This window comes from Pelodiscus sinensis, chromosome 31 (assembly GCF_049634645.1).
Source record: "Pelodiscus sinensis isolate JC-2024 chromosome 31, ASM4963464v1, whole genome shotgun sequence".
Lineage (NCBI taxonomy): Eukaryota > Metazoa > Chordata > Testudines > Trionychidae > Pelodiscus > Pelodiscus sinensis.
Window position 1 is genome coordinate 6,562,113 of NC_134741.1, and position 17,060 is coordinate 6,579,172.

At 53.3% G+C, this 17,060-nt stretch overlaps 8 non-coding genes across 8 annotated transcripts; 5 read left to right on the top strand and 3 right to left on the bottom strand.

Moving 5' to 3' along the window:
- The first annotated feature begins 1,170 nt into the window (after positions 1–1,170).
- On the top strand, positions 1,171–1,253 carry TRNAL-UAA (transfer RNA leucine (anticodon UAA)). Its single transcript has one exon. It is a non-coding gene; the product is annotated as a tRNA-Leu (tRNA).
- Positions 1,254–3,115: 1,862 nt separating this feature from the next.
- On the top strand, positions 3,116–3,331 carry LOC142821716 (small nucleolar RNA U3). Its single transcript, XR_012898403.1, has one exon. It is a non-coding gene; the product is annotated as a small nucleolar RNA U3 (small nucleolar RNA).
- A 4,555-nt stretch (positions 3,332–7,886) lies between these two features.
- TRNAQ-CUG (transfer RNA glutamine (anticodon CUG)) lies at positions 7,887–7,958 on the bottom strand. Its single transcript has one exon. It is a non-coding gene; the product is annotated as a tRNA-Gln (tRNA).
- A 2,409-nt stretch (positions 7,959–10,367) lies between these two features.
- TRNAK-CUU (transfer RNA lysine (anticodon CUU)) lies at positions 10,368–10,440 on the bottom strand. The gene has a single exon. It is a non-coding gene; the product is annotated as a tRNA-Lys (tRNA).
- Positions 10,441–12,422: 1,982 nt separating this feature from the next.
- TRNAK-CUU (transfer RNA lysine (anticodon CUU)) lies at positions 12,423–12,495 on the top strand. Its single transcript has one exon. It is a non-coding gene; the product is annotated as a tRNA-Lys (tRNA).
- Positions 12,496–14,894: 2,399 nt separating this feature from the next.
- TRNAE-UUC (transfer RNA glutamic acid (anticodon UUC)) lies at positions 14,895–14,966 on the top strand. Its single transcript has one exon. It is a non-coding gene; the product is annotated as a tRNA-Glu (tRNA).
- Positions 14,967–15,535: 569 nt separating this feature from the next.
- TRNAF-AAA (transfer RNA phenylalanine (anticodon AAA)) lies at positions 15,536–15,608 on the top strand. Its single transcript has one exon. It is a non-coding gene; the product is annotated as a tRNA-Phe (tRNA).
- A 1,033-nt stretch (positions 15,609–16,641) lies between these two features.
- On the bottom strand, positions 16,642–16,723 carry TRNAS-AGA (transfer RNA serine (anticodon AGA)). Its single transcript has one exon. It is a non-coding gene; the product is annotated as a tRNA-Ser (tRNA).
- Between the last annotated feature and the right edge of the window lie 337 nt (positions 16,724–17,060).

Here is a 17,060-nt window from a genome sequence, read left to right on the forward strand (position 1 = left end):
CTCATGAGTGCCAGGGCAAGAGTCCCCCGAATAGGAGGGGCAGGAGAACCCAGCAGCGCAGGGGTGTCACAGGCGTTTCACCCGTAGAAGGACCCTTAAGTGATCCCGGCAGAAACGCCGCGTCTCGCTCCCTGCAGCTCCCCTTGCTGCCCTGGCAGGCGCTGCCCCTTCTCCCACTGGCCTGGGCCTGGCCTCCCTCCCCCGCCCGGCACCACAGAAAGCCCCTTGGCGTGAGCCTGGGCAAGCTTAGGCCCTGGGCTCTGGGGCCAGCCCCCTGTGGGTCAGAGCCCCCTACCCACAGTGCTACTCCAGGGGGCCTGGTTCCAGGGCCTCCTAATCCCAGGCCTGGGGGGCTGGAGGCCTTTGCCCTGGAGCCTCAGAGCTCCCTCAGTGCCACCTTCCAGGAGGGGGAATCTCCCGCAGGGCCGGTGCGATGTAGGAACCTCTCCCAGGACAGTGCCCCCAGCCCAGTCCCTGCCCCTTGCGGGGGCAGGTAAGAGATACCCCCTCCCCTTCCCCAGAGAACAGCCCCCCAGGGCTATAGGGGGCGGATCTGGCCCAGGGCTGCTCCCAGCAGAGGTGGCTTTGATCCCAGCCTGGGTCCAGGGAAACTGCTCCCAGCTCCCAGCATGTGCGAGGTTGGGGGAGGGAGCAGATCAGCGTTTGCAGATATTTACACTTATTTGCATAATGCGTATGCAGATATGCAGGGCTCGGCAATTAGGGCAATCTACCCGCCAGTGGTGAGTAGATTTTAGCCCGGTGCGGCGCTCAGTGCAGTCTGTGCATGCGCAGTGATATGTAAATAAAATGTTACTGGTCTGGCAAAAGTCTGTGAATGGTTTGTCTGTCCATGGTATAAACACAAAGGCTGGAAACACTGGCCTGATCCCTGGGGGCTTGCCGAATGCAAGGCAGGGAAAACATTGGGTGAAGGGAGGGGGCATATTTTCCCCACCAGGCCTTTGTCCCTCTGAATCCCTGGGGACATTGGGTTTTGTCTCATTTTTCTTCCCTTTTCCCTGCTTCCCTCTTTGCTGTGAGGAGGGGGCAGCTCTCGCCCTCGCGGTGGGAAGCCCTGGTACAGGGATGGGATGGGCACATGCTCTGAGAGGGAGTCCCTGGGCTGTTTGGGGAGAAAAGTTTCTCATGTCTGCTCTCCTCCACACCACCAGGATGGCCGAGTGGTTAAGGTGTTGGACTTAAGATCCAATAGATGTTTGTCTGTGTGGGTTCAAACCCCACTCCTGGTAACTTCCCTTCTTTGGCGAGACATTGATCTGGATGGTGTTTAATCCTGCTGTGAGGCAGGGGACTGGACTTTGTCTCTGAAGGTCCCTTGGGCTATATCTGCACTGCTGGGTTCTTGTGCAAGAACACATCCATGCTGGTGTGTTTGTGTTCTGTGCAAGAGCATCCATGGCAGTGTGGATGCTCTCTTGTGCAAGAAGCCCTTTCTTACCACACTTTACTATAAAACTTCTTGCACAAGAGCGAGTGGGCAGTGTGGCCCTTCTTGCGCAATAACCGACCAGTGTAGACACAGCCTTCCAGTTCTAGTCCCAGTTCTGATTGGCTGAGCAGGGGCCAGTCACAGGGGGGAGACTCAGGACTTTGTTAAAGCGACGAGGAGTCCTGTGGCACCTTATAGACTAACTGAAGTGTAGGAGCATAAGCTTTTGTGGGCAAAGACCCACTTCGTCAGATGCATCTGACGAAGTGGGTCTTTGCCCACGAAAGCTTATGCTCCTACACTTTAGGTAGTCTATAAGGTGCCACAGGACTCTCTGTCGCTTTTGCAAATTCAGACTAACACGGCTACCCCTCTGATACTTGATTCAGGACTTTGTTGTTCTCCTTAAGTCCCAGCAAATGAGCCAGAACCAATCGACTGCTGGGGGAATTGTTCTGCTTCTCGCCAGTGCTTGTCTCTGAGCAGCTCCTGAGTCTCTCTGTGTCCCGATGCTTCTAACCCACTGGCTGAGCCATCCCTAGGCTGGGCTGTGGGGCTGTAGCTCCTTTGAGGCACTTTATTCTGATCCATCAGGGTGTGAAACTCCAGACTGAGGGGGAGTTTCAGCATCAGGCTTCTGGGTCCTTTTCTTCAGTCCCCACCCCACTCAGTAACCCACCCCCAGCCTCTTCCAGCACAGCCTGCCCCACCTTCCCCTATAGGGCTTCCACAGGGACCTCTGTCCCAGGGGGAATGGGGAGCCCCTGCCCCCGGCACCCACCCAGCCTGCTGCTGCTCCCACAAGAGCATTCACCCGACACAAGTAAGTGCCTCTGTCCCCCCTCACCCCCGCTGCTGGTTTTCCCTCCTATGTAGCTTGCTGGCCTAGGTAAGGTTACATGAGACTGCTCATATCACCCCCTCAGCAGGGAGCCCTGGGCAGCCGCCCTGCTCGCTCAGGTCTCAGGCTGGCAGGGCCTGCAGGGATACTGGGTTTGAATGACAAGGTGTTGGAGCAGCTATTAAAAGGCTTCTTCCTTGGCAGGGGCTTTGTGCTTGTGGATTGGCTATTTCTTGGATGACTGGTGCTTGCACATGCAGCTGGGCTTTAGCAAATCAGAACGATGCGAGTCGTGAGTAACCCAGCGCCTCTGGAAATGGGAGTGGAGTAAAAAGTACAATATTGTCTAAAAAAAATAAAATAACTTGAATAAAAATCAAAGTGTGACTAAAATAAATGACTTGAGTAAAGTACAAATACCCAAAAAAGGTCTTGAGCAGTGTGATCAAGTATTTCTACTTAGTTATTTTCCACCTCTGCCCGGCAGGCAGGGGTTCTTGGCCCCTTGCTGGTCTGTGGACTGGCAGTTTGTTACCACTGACTTAGAGGAGCCCCAGGAACTGCAGTTTCAGGAAGAAACAGCAAGAGATTTTGATTGGCTGCCAGGTGCTCCACATGCTAATCAGGAGGCGTGTTTCTGTAAACAGGGACATGGAGCATATTCTAATATACAGATTTCTAAACCTAGTGGAGTGTGTTTGAATGGGACAAGCATTTTGCTGAGATTATTTCTGTTTCACACAGATGTTGTGTGAAAACATTCCTCATGAGGAGAAAGTGAATGCACATGAATGTGGGTGTGTAGCGAGCAGGCTGCTGTTAAGACTGTGCTTTCAGGGATCATTTCTATAGTTGGTAACTAGAGAAATACAGCTGAAAGTGGTTGGTCTCGCTAGCCATGAGGATGAGTGATAGTGTTCTCTTCTGAGCATGAAGCCAGTAGACAGTGTTGTTTTAATGTAATTGCTGTGTGCTGTTGATGATTGTTCCTTCTTTCCTGTTGGGAAGCTGGAAGAAGAGAGCACAAGCTGAGTGGTTGGCTACTGTCAAAATGTTTAAAATTAGTTTTCAAGTAGAAAGGAGCAGGGATTTCACTTTATAATCCTATCCTGGCTTTTCTTGAATTCCTGGTTTTATATGTGCTACCTTGATCCTGATGTTTTCATGTTGTTCTCTCACCAGCTTTTGTGTCTTTTTCCCTGAGCTTCTCACACTCAACTTAGCTAGTCTCTTAGATCTGCTTCATGCGTTGTCCCTCATCTGTTCCTTAGTGGCCCTGGGGGAGACAGATACTAGGTGCAGCCAGGTATTAATTATCCCTTGGGTTAGTGTCTTTCTCCCATAACTTGTAGCTAAGATATTTGTTAGTAACTGGCAGAGGCCGCTGGGGCTCACCCCCGAACAGGCGCCCACAGACTTAATATTGGTGCACAAGATGAAACTCACCCTGCTCCTGGAACAGGAACACTGACTAGCAGTGAGGCCCCTCCCTGGCAGCACCGAGCAGTGAGAGCTGAGTGAAGGGGGAGGCAGGACCAGGGGGAGAAGGCTCCATGACTGCGTGAGAGGGAGGCTCTGCCCTGGCCAGTGGGGAATCGTTGCCTCTCCGAGGGGCCCAGGCCTGGTGAGTCATTTCCCCAGGTTACTGAGTGGGGGCTGGAGCCAGTTCTGGGTTGTCTCCTTCAACAATCAAAGCAAACCAATGGATCTTGTGCAGACCTGACTGTGCTGGGCTAGTGCTGTGTGTGCCACAGAGCTTCCTGCAGGGCTGCCTACACAGCAGAGGGGAGGGGCAGTTTGAGTCACCCATCTCTGCCCCTTCTGAAAATGGCAGGTGCTGTCTTAGCAGTGAGGGAGAGGTGGGAAGGAGCCTGAAGTAACCCTCTTGGGTCTCAGCTGCTGTAACGTGTGATAGTGAAATAAAAGGTTAGGCAGTTGTCCAGAGGGTAAATTGACCAGGGATCTGTGGCTGGTTTCTTGGAACCAGACAGGACTTGTTCGGGGTAGGTGGGATTGGGTGCTAGGACCCCCCACCTGTGTATTAGGCCCGGGGCCATCTGATATTGCTGAGGTGTCGGAGGGGTTTTGCTCGTGAGGCTTCAGGCAGGCAGCTGAAGCGCTCTGCGACTGGTTTGTGGCCTATTTGGAGAGGTCACCAGTCTGGCGGCTGTAAGGAGCCCTAGATTTGAGCAATTCGCCCTGAGCAGATGCCCTCAGCTGTGCCCAGATACGGCCCGGTCCGTCACAGGGGACCATTCTCCCTTGTCCAGAGGGACAAGAACAGCCAAACAGAACATCAAAGCAGTCAGACTGGGCCATGCCAGTTGTCCAACTAGCCCAGAATCCTGTCTCAGGACAGCAGACAGTTATTAAGTGATCCTTCCCATCTCCCATTCCCAGCTTCTGGAATGCACCAGCTAGGGACACCTGCCCTGTCCATCCCGGTTAAATGCCATTGATTGACTTTTCCTGCATTAATTTATCCAATTTTGTTTTGGGCCTTCTTGCAGATTTCAGTTTTGCAACATCCTCTGGCAAGGAGTTCCACTGGGTGCAAAAATGCTTCCTTTTGGTTTATTTTTAACTTATCAGTTTCATTCTCTCACCCTGGTTCTTTAGTAGGAGAAAAAATAATTTCTGCACCCTTGTCATCATCACATAAACCCCTGTCCCATTGCCCCTTGCTTGTCCCTTTCCCAAGCTGAGAAGAAGAAGTTCCATGAACTCCTGGGAGCTGCTTACCAAAGAAGAGGCATTTCCTGTGGAGAAGATGCCAAGCCCAATCCCCTACACAGAGCCCCAGGAAATACCAATGGACATTGGGAAAGCTCCCTCTCGGGCACAAAGGCAGCACTTTTCCAATGGAGCTAATTCTGCCCCACCTGCCCCCTGCCTCCAGTGTTCCTGGCACTGCCTGGCCCAGGAGGGCTGGTGTCCAGCAGCTCTCTGCCTCAGTGTGGCTGGCTTTTGGGGAGAGCAACTAGGAAGTGGGGGATGGGGGCTAGGGCAGCCACTTAGCCCCTGGCTGGCTCTGCCAGTAAAAAGATGATGATGATGATCTCCCTGAATACCGGAGAATATGGGCATTGATCCCACTGCCTCTCGCATGCAAAGCGAGCGCTCTACCACTTGAGCTAATTTCCCGGCTGTGTTAAGTTTGGCCTTCTTGGAGGCTCTTCCCTTCTCCACAGGGATGTCTGTCTTCTAGGTCAGTTAGTCGTGGGAAAGGAGAAGGCTCCGAAAAGGCCACAAGGGCAACTCTCAGGAAGGAGACTCCCTGCAGCAAAGCCTTGGGCGGGGAGGGCAGCGGCAGGGTGTGGTCCCTTTGATGACCCCTGCCCTGCAGCCTGTCCCACCTGGTCATTGTCATGGACTCTCTGTGAGGTCATCACCTCCCAATCTCCTTTAGCCAATAAGATGTGGTGCTGCAAAAGGCCCTTGTGATGTCACTGCCACACCCACCCCTGCCCTCCAGGGCTAATGTCCTGCCCCAGGCAGCCCCTTTGCCTGGCTGAGCTGCTCCCAGGGGTGAAAGTGACACATTTCTTACAGGGCCTGTTCTATTGGGCACCACCCTTTGGGGGGGGAGGAGGATCAAGGCAGGAAGTCGGGGGACGGGTTGTGATAGGACGGTACCTGTAAGAAATTAAAATGTGGAGTGTGGGAGGCTCAAGGCAGGGATTTGGGGAGTGTGTGAGAGTGGGGGGGGCTCAGGGCAGGGGTGAGGATGTGGAAGGGTAGAGAAGTCAGGGCACATGCAGCCTTTGTTACTCACCTGGATCGGCTGGCAGCTGACACTCTGTTCCTTGCTTCCCTTCTGCTGCTTCATCTCTTAGGGTGCCCCCCACCTGCCCCGTGCCGAGAGCCAGGCCCAAGCAGGAAAGAGGCAGGTGGGCCCTCTTGGCGTCAGGGTCCCACCACCCATCTTCCCACCATCAGCAGCCACAGCCCCCTTTCAGCCACTGGGTCAGCCCAGGAAGGGAGCAGGAAATGGGGCCAAGTAGTGAGTTAGGGTGTGAGGGGCAGGCAAAGCTCATCTTGCCTTGCAGGGCCACTGGCAACAGCATCTCTCCTGTGCACTGCTGTGGAGTAAAGTATCCCTGAGGGAGAACCCTGCCCCCAGGGCTACGTCTAGACGGGCCCCAAATTCCAGAAAAGGGATGCAAATCAGGTAAGTCAGCATAGGGAAATCCGCGGGGGATTTAAATATCCCCCGCGGATTTAAATAAACATGTCCGCCGCTTTTTTTCCGGCTTGGAGAAAAGCTGGAAAAAAGCGTGTAGACTGGCCCGATCCTCCGGAATAAAGCCCTTTTCCGGAGGATCTCTAGGAACAAGAGATCCTCCGGAAAAGGGCTTTATTCCGGAGGATCGGGCCAGTCTAGACGTTTTCCGGCTTTTCCCCAAGCCGGAAAAAATAGGTGAAGCTACAGAAGCTGACGGGGACAATCAGCAGGCGGAGGGTTATTTTTTCTCCTCCCTGGGCTGATGTGGCTAGAACTGAGGAGAAGAAAATCCTCTTCCCTTCTCCTCAGAAGATGGAAATTGCATTTGGTTCTCTCTCTGGTTCTACTAAAGCTGGACCCCAGGACTAGACTTTTCTTTCTAAAACCCTGGTGAAAACTGAGAGCCAATTGCTTGTAGACTGAGAATGTGAGTTAAAGAAAGTTATCAACCAGCATGGGGCTTGAACCCATGACCCTGAAACTAAGAGTCTCATGTTTTACCCACTGAGCTAGCCAGGATGTGTGCAAAAAGTTTTCTAATATCCCATCACAGCATAACAGGAGCCAAGTGTTCTCCACTGCCTGACTCAAGGCTCTTTCTTGACCCTCATGTGCGGTTCTGGTCTGTGGAGAGGTTTGAACTCGAACCCCACTCCCAACACACCCACTTCTTTCCCCACAAGGAACGGCCCCATTTCCATCTCTCCAGGGACAGGAGAAGGGCTCTGGCCTGTTCTCTGCAAAATGCTCAGCCTGTTTCTTTTTCTGCAGGAACTAGTGGGATCCATGCGCCCTGTTCCCCAGTGAGAGGTATGTGTCCTCTTCCCCCCTTTCCACAGACACAGCAGGCCAGGGGGTTGTGCACCTGCAGTGTCCCCTTCCTTCCTACTTGGCCTCCCACAAAGCTGGGGTGAAAAGCTGCTAGACCCCAGCCATCCTGGGCCAAGCCATGGCAGAGGTAGCAGGATTCACTCCCTTCTTCTCCTGCCTGTGCCCTGGTGCTGAGGGTCCGGCCCCTTTCCTGCTGCCCCAACTCTTATTCCCACAATGCACTTTGTGCAGGGGCCATTGGTCTTTGTGCCAAGGTGCATGGCTGGGAGCCAGGACTCAGGGCCCTTCCCCTAATCCCCTCTCTGACCCGCTCACGCTGTCTGGCTGCCTCCAGCACAGGCTGAGCTCAGGGGTCAGGTGGGTGACCTGCCCTGCAGCTGTGATGGCATCAGGCCCTTCCAGCCCACCTGCTCAGTCTGGAGATGGAGCTCCAGTGGCCTCAGACACCCAGCAAGAGGAACAAGACTCTCTTTGTTGAACCTTAGTGCATGGAAGCTGAAGCACCAGCACCTTGTAACAACCAGCAGAGTCTTAGTAGGTCCCACTGAGATTTGAACTCAGATTGCAGGATTCAGAGTCCTGAGTGCTGCCCCTTACACCATGGGACCTGTGATATGAAAGTATAGTGGGCACCTCTGACTCTCAGCTCTCAGGCTGGCCTCTGCTCTCCTGGCTTCTCTCCAGCTGCTTCATCTCCCAGGACTCCCTGTAAGAAATGTGTCACTTTCACCTCTGGGAGCAGCTCAGCCATGCAAAGGGGCTGCCTGGGGCAGGACATTAGCCCTGGAGGGCAGGGGTGGGTGTGGCAGTGACATCACAAGGGCCTTTTGCAGCCCCTCAGCTTATTGGCTAAAGGAGGTTAGGAGGTGGTGACCTCACAGAGAGTCCATGACAGTGGCCAGGTGGGACAGGCTGCAGGGCAGGGGCCATCTCAGAGCCCCCCCATGGCTTTGCTGCAGGGAGTCTCCTTCAGAGTTGCCCTTGAGGCCTTTTCGGAGCCTTCTCCTTTCCCAAGACTAACTGACCTAGATGACAGACGTCTCTGTGGAGAAGGGAAGAGCCTCCAAGAAGACCTCTGTAAATGCAGCAGGGGAATTAGCTCAAGTGGTAGAGCGCTTGCTTAGCATGCGAGAGGCAGTGGGATCGATGCCCACATTCTCCAATACAGTTCAGCTTTTATCCCTTATTTTCACTGTCAGGGGCTCAGTGGCCTCCTCCCTCTTCCTACCTGCTCTCCCAAAAGAGACAGACCTGGCTCCCCTTTCTTTGCTACCAGCAATTGCCATGCTGCAAAGCAGAGAGTGGAGATATCAGGCTCTGTGGTGCAATGGAAAGCATGTTGGACTTTTAAGCTGCAACAAAATACAGGACTATGTAGCACTTTAAAGACAAACAAGATGGTTTATTAGATGATGAGCTTTCGTGGGCCAGACCCACTTCCTCAGATCAAATAGTGGAAGAAAATTGTCACAACCATATATACCAAAGGATACAATTAAAAAAAAACGAACACATATGAAAAGGACAAATCAAATTTCAGAACAGAACGGGGATGCGGGGGGGAAGGTAAATGTCTGTGAGCTAATGATATTAGAGGTGATAATTGGGGAAGCTATCTTTGTAATGGGTAAGATAACTAGAGTCTTTGTTAGGACCCCGCCGTAAAGTGTCGAATTTTAGCATGAATAACAGTTCAGAAGATTCCCTTGAAAGTGCAGTTTTAAAAGGCTTTTGAAGCAGGATGCAGGTAATTAAGTCATTGAGATAATGTCCTTTCTGGTTGAAATGGCAAGAAACTGGTTTTTTCTGTATTTTGTTTCAGCTACCTTAGACTAACATGGCTACTTTTCTATCACTATTTTAAGCTGCAGTGATTCATGTGAGCCCAGCTAGGCATTCAAAGTTTGTGGGTTCAAGTCCCACAAGTGTCACTTTAGCTGCTTTCTCATTTCCAGGGCACAGCTTTTACAGAACAGGCAATCCTTAGGGTGAAACTGGGGTGGGCTTGAGTCCAGACAGTTCCCAGAAGACCCCAGTGAGGATGGAGGGAAGGGCTGGTTCTTGCGGTTGGAGCTGGGAGTTGTTCTGAAAGGCTTCAGGTGCCATTAGATCGTTTTATCCCTCCCTGTCTCCTCCCAGTGCTGAGCAACACTCAGGCTATGTCTGCCCTACACTGCTCTTCTGGGAAAAGCTACGCACATTTCAAAACCCAATTTGTGCAGCTTTTTCTTCTGCTTTTTTTTTTTTTGGAAGAGGCTTTTCTGACATTTGGCCTGTTACACTGGGCAAGTCACACAAGGGAGGCAGCAGACAGAGCCAGCCAAATGCACCAGCCTCCCAGGGCGGGGAGGCCAAGGCACAAGCAGCTGCCTGGCCTAATTTATCTGGCTTCCCCAGGTTGGCACCCAGGGGCATTATCAGCTGACATTACCCCCCCTCTGTCACATGAGCGTTGGGCTCATGAACAGGCTGGTCAGCAGCAGCTGTAGTTACCTGGGCACTGCAATAAGAGAACACCCTGTGTTTCTGAACCAGGGACCTTTTGCGTGTTAGGCAAACATGATAACCACTACACCACAGAAACACATTTCAAGGCATGGAACTTGGCTGACTGTTCTGTTTCTAGCTCTTTCTAACACCCTGGTCTGGAGGGGAGGGGGATGCTCCTTGTGAACACTCCACCTCTTGTTCTCAGGGAAGCGCCTAATTTCCTCACCAGCCCCTTGAGATTTGTAGCTCAAAGCTGGAGCTGCTGTGGAAGGAGGTGAAGCTACAGAAGCTGACGGGGGACAATCAGCAGGCAGAAGGTTATTTTTTCTCCTCCCTGGGCTGATGTGGCTAGAACTGAGGAGAAGAAAATCCTCTTCCCTTCTCCTCAGAAGATGGAAATTGCAGTTGGTTCTCTCTTTGGTTCTACTAAAGCTGGACCCCAGGACCAGATTTTTTCTTTCTAAAACCCTGGTGAAAAGTGAGAGCTAATTGCTCACAGGCTGAGAATGTGAGTTAAGGAAGGGCACCGCCCAGCATGGGGCTTGAACCCATGATCCTGAGATTAAGAGCCTCATGCTCTACCAACTGAGCTAGCCAGGCTGTGTGTGGAAAGTTTCCTAATATCCCATCTCAGGGTAACAGGAGCCAAGTGTTCTCCACTGCCTGACTCAAGGCTCTTTCTTGCCCCTAATGTGGGGTTCTGGTTTGTGGAGAGGTTTGAACTCGAACCCCACTCCCGACACACCCACTTCTTTCCCCACAAGGAACGGCCCCATTTCCATCTCTCCAGGGACAGCAGAAGGGCTCTGGCCTGTTCTCTGCAAAATGCTCAGCCTGTTTCATTTTCTGCAGGAACGAGTGGGATCCATGCGCCCTGTTCCCCAGTGAGAGGTATGTGTCCTCTTCCCCCCTTTCCACAGACACAGCAGGCCAGGGGGCTATGAGCCTCCAGAGGACCCTTCCTATCTGGCCTCCCACAAAGCTGGGGTGAAAAGCTGCTAGACCCCACCCCTCCTGGGGCAGGCCATGGCAGAGGTGGCAGGATTCACTCCCATCTTCTCCTGCCTGTGCCCTGGTGCTGAGGGGCCGGCCCCTTTCCTGCTGCCCCAACTCTTATTCCCACAATGCATTTTGTGCAGGGGCCAGTGGTCCTTCTGCCAAGGTGCGTGGCTGGGAGCCAGGACTCAGGACCCTTCCTAAAATATAGAAATCCCCCGCCTCTCCTGGGGGCCAGGTGAGTGACTTGCCCTGCATATGTGACAGCATCAGACCCCTCCCACCCGTCTGCTCAGTGTGCAGACCAAGCCCAAGGGTGGCACCTGGGTTGTGTGTTACACAAAAGCCTCTTGTTCCCTGCCCAGTTCCCAACATTGGCTGCTGATGTTAACTTCCATGGGGGTGTAGCTCAGTGATAGAGTCTTTGACTGCAGATCAACTGGTCCTTGTCTCAACTCCAAGTGCCCCCTTGGAAAAAATTCCTTCTAGTGTAAATATTTTCCTTTCCAGTTCCATCACACTCTGGCTTTACATTGCTTGAGGTTCTTGACATTAATAAGAACCCTTAATGCAGAGCTACTCAACTTTGGGATCCCTGGCAGCCATAATCAATGGCATTTAACCGGGATGGACAGGGCAGGTGTCCCTAGTTAGTGTATTCCAGAAGCTGGGAATGGGCGACGGGAGGGATCATTTAATAACTGTCTGTCCTGAGGATTCCCTCGGGACAATGAAATTGGCTGCTGTTGTGAGACAGGATCCTGGGCTAGTTGGGCATCTGGCATGGCCCAGTCTGGATGTTCTGTTTGGTTTCTGTTCTTGTCCCCTCTGGGCAAGGGAGAAGTGACCCCTTATCCTGCGAAAGGCTAGTGCAGGTGAGCAAAGAAGCATGTGTCCTGTGTCCTATATTGTATTATTGTAGTAATAAACCTTTAGATGGTAGATGCTAAATGATTGGCTCAGCGTGATTTGTGGGTAAGATCCAGAGGGTAAATTGACCAGGGATCTGGCTTAGAGGTGAGTTCAAGGGGAAACCTCACAAAGGAGATTCCAGGCAGCCAGGACATGGGGGTCTCTGAGGTTGCTCTGTGAGGTCACTGCCTCCCAGCCAATGAACTGAGGTGCTGTAAAAGTTCCTTGTGATGTCACTGCTGCCTTGCAGGCTCATGTCCTGCCCCTGGCCAGCCCCTTGGCATGTGTGAGCTGCTCTCCCTGCCCCCCTCACTCAGGGCTGGTTCTGGGGCTCAAGCAGGAAACATCAAAGGCTGCTCAGGGGCCACATTGCTAGGCCAGGGGCCCTCCTGTGGGGCTGTGAGTGTTGCTGTTCCTGCTGTACAGACAGGGCCATAGAGCCTCAGGAGGCTGCAGCGGTGGGAGACACTTCCCTGGTTTTGGGAGGGAAACGAGATGTCAAGGCCCATGACTTGGAGCCAGCTACCGATACCCATGGAAAGCTGATTTTCAGAGGGGTGTGATCAGCCCTTCCTGTGTATCTGGCTTCTTCAAAGGGGCTTAATCAGGAGCTAAAAGTTGAAGAAAGGAGATTTAGAAGGGTGAATTTCTTTCCCTGGCAGCATTTTCTGTGTGCCCCAGTGGCCTAATGGACAAGGCACTGGCCTCTTAAGCCAGCAATTGTGGGTTCAAGTCCCACCTGGGGTTACAGTTTCTCTCACTGACAAAGAGTTTACTCTTCTCTCTTAAACAGTTAGCAAAGATGCCACACAGTTGCTGTCTTGGTCACTGTTCCAGAAACAGAGTGAGTTTTGCCCTGGGCACCAATATTGAGGGTGTGTGCACCTGTTTGTGTGTGAGCCCCCCTAGCACCCATTGGCTCCTGCTGAGGGGTGGAGGGACCCCTGGTCTGGTATTTCCTACTGGGGAGGGTTGGAGGGACCCCAAGCCCTATAGCGGGTCAGAGTCCTGCCTGGCAGGATACAGTTTCAGTTTTTCCCTGGTGGATGCTCCACACAGGAGGGATGCCAGCGCACTGGCCCAGCCCGGGCCGGCAGTGATGGTTTTTATACATGCAGGGAAATGCCCCGGCTTCTCCCCCGCACAGAGCTGCTGCCTCTCCGGGAGGCGGATGAACTGCAGGTGCGGGACAGCTCCCTGCCAGCAGGGACAGCAGCCAAGGCACCAGATATCGCTGGGTCTGCAGCCAGTGTTGGGAACTGGGCAGGGAACAGGAGGCTTTTGAGTCACACACGTCTCAGGTAGGACTGTGACTGGTCCAAGCAAGGAATGTGTCTTGGGGCTAGTTTAGTGACACCCCAAGGCTGTGTCTACACAATGGCTGTGTCTAGATTTCATCCCTTTTCTGTGAGAGGTGGGGGAATTAGCTCAAGTGGTAGAGAGCTTGCTTTGCACGTGAGAGGCAGTGGGATCAACACCCACATTCTCCAGTGATAGATATTTGCTTTCTGCTCGTTTTACAGGCAGAGACAACAAGGAGGCTAAGTGCTTCTAGGGGCCTCTTTGCAAAAGGCAGGGGACTGGTTTCTGCAGTGCAGTGGGTGTCACATTTGCAGGGCATATAAAAGTTCCCTGGCTAAAAGCCAGACAGGCAAAGTCCTGCCTGTAACACCCAGAGGAGGGGATTCACTTGCCTGGGGAGGGCAGGAACAAACCAGCACTTGGCTGCCAGCTGTTTGCACATCTGGACACAGAAGTATCCTGAGCCTTGGTTCTACCAGCCAGTTTCTTTTCAATTCACTGCAAACTGTGTCCCAGTTGTAGGTGACGCTGAATTCACCTGCCTGGGGAGGGTGGGAACAGACCAGCACTTGGGAGCTTGGCTGCCAGCTGCTTAGCACATCTGGACACAGGAGAATCCCAAGACTTGGTTCTGCCAGGCTCCAGTTTCCCCTCTTCTGTTTCTTTTCAGCTCCCTGCAAACTGCCTCCCAGCTGTGGGTGAGGCTGAGTGTGTGTGAAACCAGCTGCGCTTTGGATGATTTTGTTAATTGTTTAAAAAGCCTCAGGCACCTCTTCTGCCTGGGGAGGTGTCTGGAATAGACACCTAGTGTGACATCCCCCTGGGGTTTTACCCCTTTAACCTCACCCAGAGACTCCTGACAAGTCTGTCTCCTGTGTCCATCTGTGCCTCAGGCCAAGTGTTCGCATGTTTCATATCGAAGGAAACTCCTCCTCCCTTTTTCCTGCCTGGAGCCCCTGCAGAAGCTGCTGGCACTGGCAAGGCAGGGCTCTGACTGCAATTCCTGGGAGAGGAGAGCCAGCACCACACACCCTTGTGATTCCCTCAGGGGGTCAGGTCAGGGCCTAGAGAGCCTGAGGGAGCATCCACTGCAGCTCCTACAGCCATGGAGAGTCAGGGTCTGTGGGCATCAGGTGCTTCTCACTTGTGGTTTCCTTCTTCCCAACACTCCTCCCCACTCAGCCTTTTCCTGAACCAGCAGTTCCATGGGTGGCCAGGGGAGGCCTCTTCTGTGTCCCAGAAGGGCATAAATAAATGTGAGCAAAGGTTACAACAAGGCACCACTGGAACTTGAACCCAGGATCTCCTGTTTATGAGGCAGCTGATTTAGCCAGCTAAGCCAGGGTGCCCTCCTTGAAAAGGGCTTTGAAACTGTTCTACTTTATGGTCCCAGACACCCCCTTCCCATTCCAAAGAGCAGCCGTTCCCCATTCCCCTCCAGCTCTTGCCATGACTCAAGGCCTGCGCAGCCCAAGGCATTTGATCCAAAACAGAACTGGATAATTTAATGCAGGGAAGGTCAATCAATGGCATTTAACCAGGATGGACAGGGCAGGTGTCCCTAGCTGGTGTATTCTAGAAGCTGGGAATGGGCGACAGGAGGGATCATTTAACAATTGTCTGTCCTGAGGATTCCCACTGGGCAATGAAATTGGCTGCTGTTGTGAGACAGGATCCTGGGCTAGTTTGGCAACTGGCATGGCCCAGTCTGGCTGTTCTGATGTTCTGTTTGGTTTCTGTTCTTGTCCCCTCTGGCCAATGGAAAATGGACCCATGTCCTGAAGGGGACAGAAAGTGGCCTGTGAAAGGCTAGTGTAGGTGAGCAAAAAGGCCTGCTTTATGTGTCCCTGATGGTCTAGTGGTTAGGATTCAGCACTTTCACTGCTGAGGCCTGGGTTCGATTCCCAGTCAGGGAAACCAGCCTCATCTGTATTAATGAAATCTGCCATGTCTTTGCCCTTTTCCATCATAGGGAGGGCCAGTGGGTTGAGGGGAGGGGCTGGGGTGCCAGAGGCAGGCTCTGGCTGGGAGACACTCCCAGCAGCCAAGCACATTTCTCAGGCAGCCCCTTCCCGGCACAGGTCATACCCCTGGGTGAATAAGAGCTTGTGGGGACTGGCCAGGGCTTCAAGCAGGCAGCTCCCATTGGCCACAAACAAGCTGGGAGCAGGGACCAGGCCTGAAGCCTTTTCCTCTACAGCTGAGAGACACAAAGGCCCAGCAGCCCCTTCTCTCAGCTGTGCGTGGGGGCAGGGCGAGCAGGGAATCTGCCTGAGGCTTCTTGCTGCCATGTTGGGTGGCTTCATGGGCTGGATCCAGCCCGCTGGCCTGTATTGCCCAGGCCTGGCTTAGAGGGAACCTTGGCTCTGGCTGTGGGGGAGGGGCGCTGTGGAAAGGCCAGTCTGGCCTTCCTGGGCAGGGCATGACGACATGCGGCCAAACATCCTGGACAGAGAATTACAGGCCAGACAGGTGTTTTACCACAGCCAAAGTAACTCAATTAGGAGAGCGTTAGACCAAAGATCTAAAGGACCCTGGTTCAATCCCAGGCTTTAGCATGTGCTAGTAGGGGCTAATAATTTCAAGTTAATGGGTTTGTTTAGAGCTGCCCTCACAAACTGCCTGGTAGAATGAAAGCTGAGCTACAGCCTGGGGCTCTATTCTTCCAGGGGGCAGGTACAAGGGCTGCACTTGCAGGAAATCAGGTGACACCCCAAGAAACACTCTGTGTGGGCCTGGCTGAAATGTGGCATCACATGAGCATGTTGTTAGCCCCAGTGTGCCCTCCCGGGGGCTGAGGAGCACTAGAGCTGTTGGGCAGCTCTGCTCTCCCAGCCTGGGGCTGTCTGTCTGGGCCATACACACACTGGTCCCTACCTCCCTTTCTAGGACAGGGCTCCTGCTGTTCCTTGGTTTACTCAGCCTGGGAGTTGGGCTTATCCCAAGCAGCAGGAGCCGTGTTTATCTGGGGAGACACAAATCAGAGCAGAACCTCCCTGTCCCCCATTTCTGCTTGGCTTTGAACCAGGAGCCTTTTGCACATTAAGCAAACATGATAACCACGATAACCACTACCCACAGAAACATGCTTAAGTTAGTTTTTGTCTGTACATAAACTTAGACAAATATTCTATTACTAATTCTTTGGCCAAGGCAGAGAAAGAGCAGAGAACAAGACCCCCCCCTCTCCCCCCCCCCAATACTTCTCTAGACCCTTTACTCCCAACACAGGGCAGGGGTGGGGGGGGCTGTGTGCCTCGGGAGGAGTGACCCACATCATATCCCCAGCATTTCTGCCCTTCATGGATGGCCCTTTGGGGGCAGGCCCAGACGCTCCATCCTCTAACTCAACTCCTATCACACACTGGAGCAGGGCAGCCCCCAGGGGTAGGGCTGAGCCATGGGGTGCTGGGCAAGGGGCAGAGGCTGCAGGAGCTGAGCGTTTCCCTAGAGCCCAGGGACCCATAAGGAGGCACCATGCCCTGTGTCTCTCTCGGAAGGCGCAGAAAGGGATTGACTGGGGGCAGGGAGAGTGGCTCAGGGGTTGTGCAGCTTGTTGCCCTGGTTAGGGCATGGCCAAAACACAGGCCACGCTGTGAGCAGGATTTGAACCTGCGCAGGGAAACCCTATTGGATTTCTAATCCAACGCCTTAACCACTCGGCCACCACAGCTGTGAAGTCAGCAGTGCTCCAGGATAAGGGAAACTGGTAAATAATCCCAGTGCTCAGGCCTGACCTCACCCGCCCCACAGAATTCACACAGCAAACCTGGCTTCCAGCACACAGGGCAAGCTTGGGGGCTCATTGCTGGGCCCTGGGGTGAAGCATTAAACCAGCTCCCTCCTGCGGGGCCTGTGAGTGTTGCTGTCCCTGCTGTACAGACAGGGCCATGGAGACAGGGAGAGGTTCACTGAATGGGCCAAGGTCACCCAGCTAGTTAGAGTCAAAATCTGCTCCCAGCTCCCTGCCCCACCCACCGACATGCTGACTTCCTCGCTGCCAGGGGCTG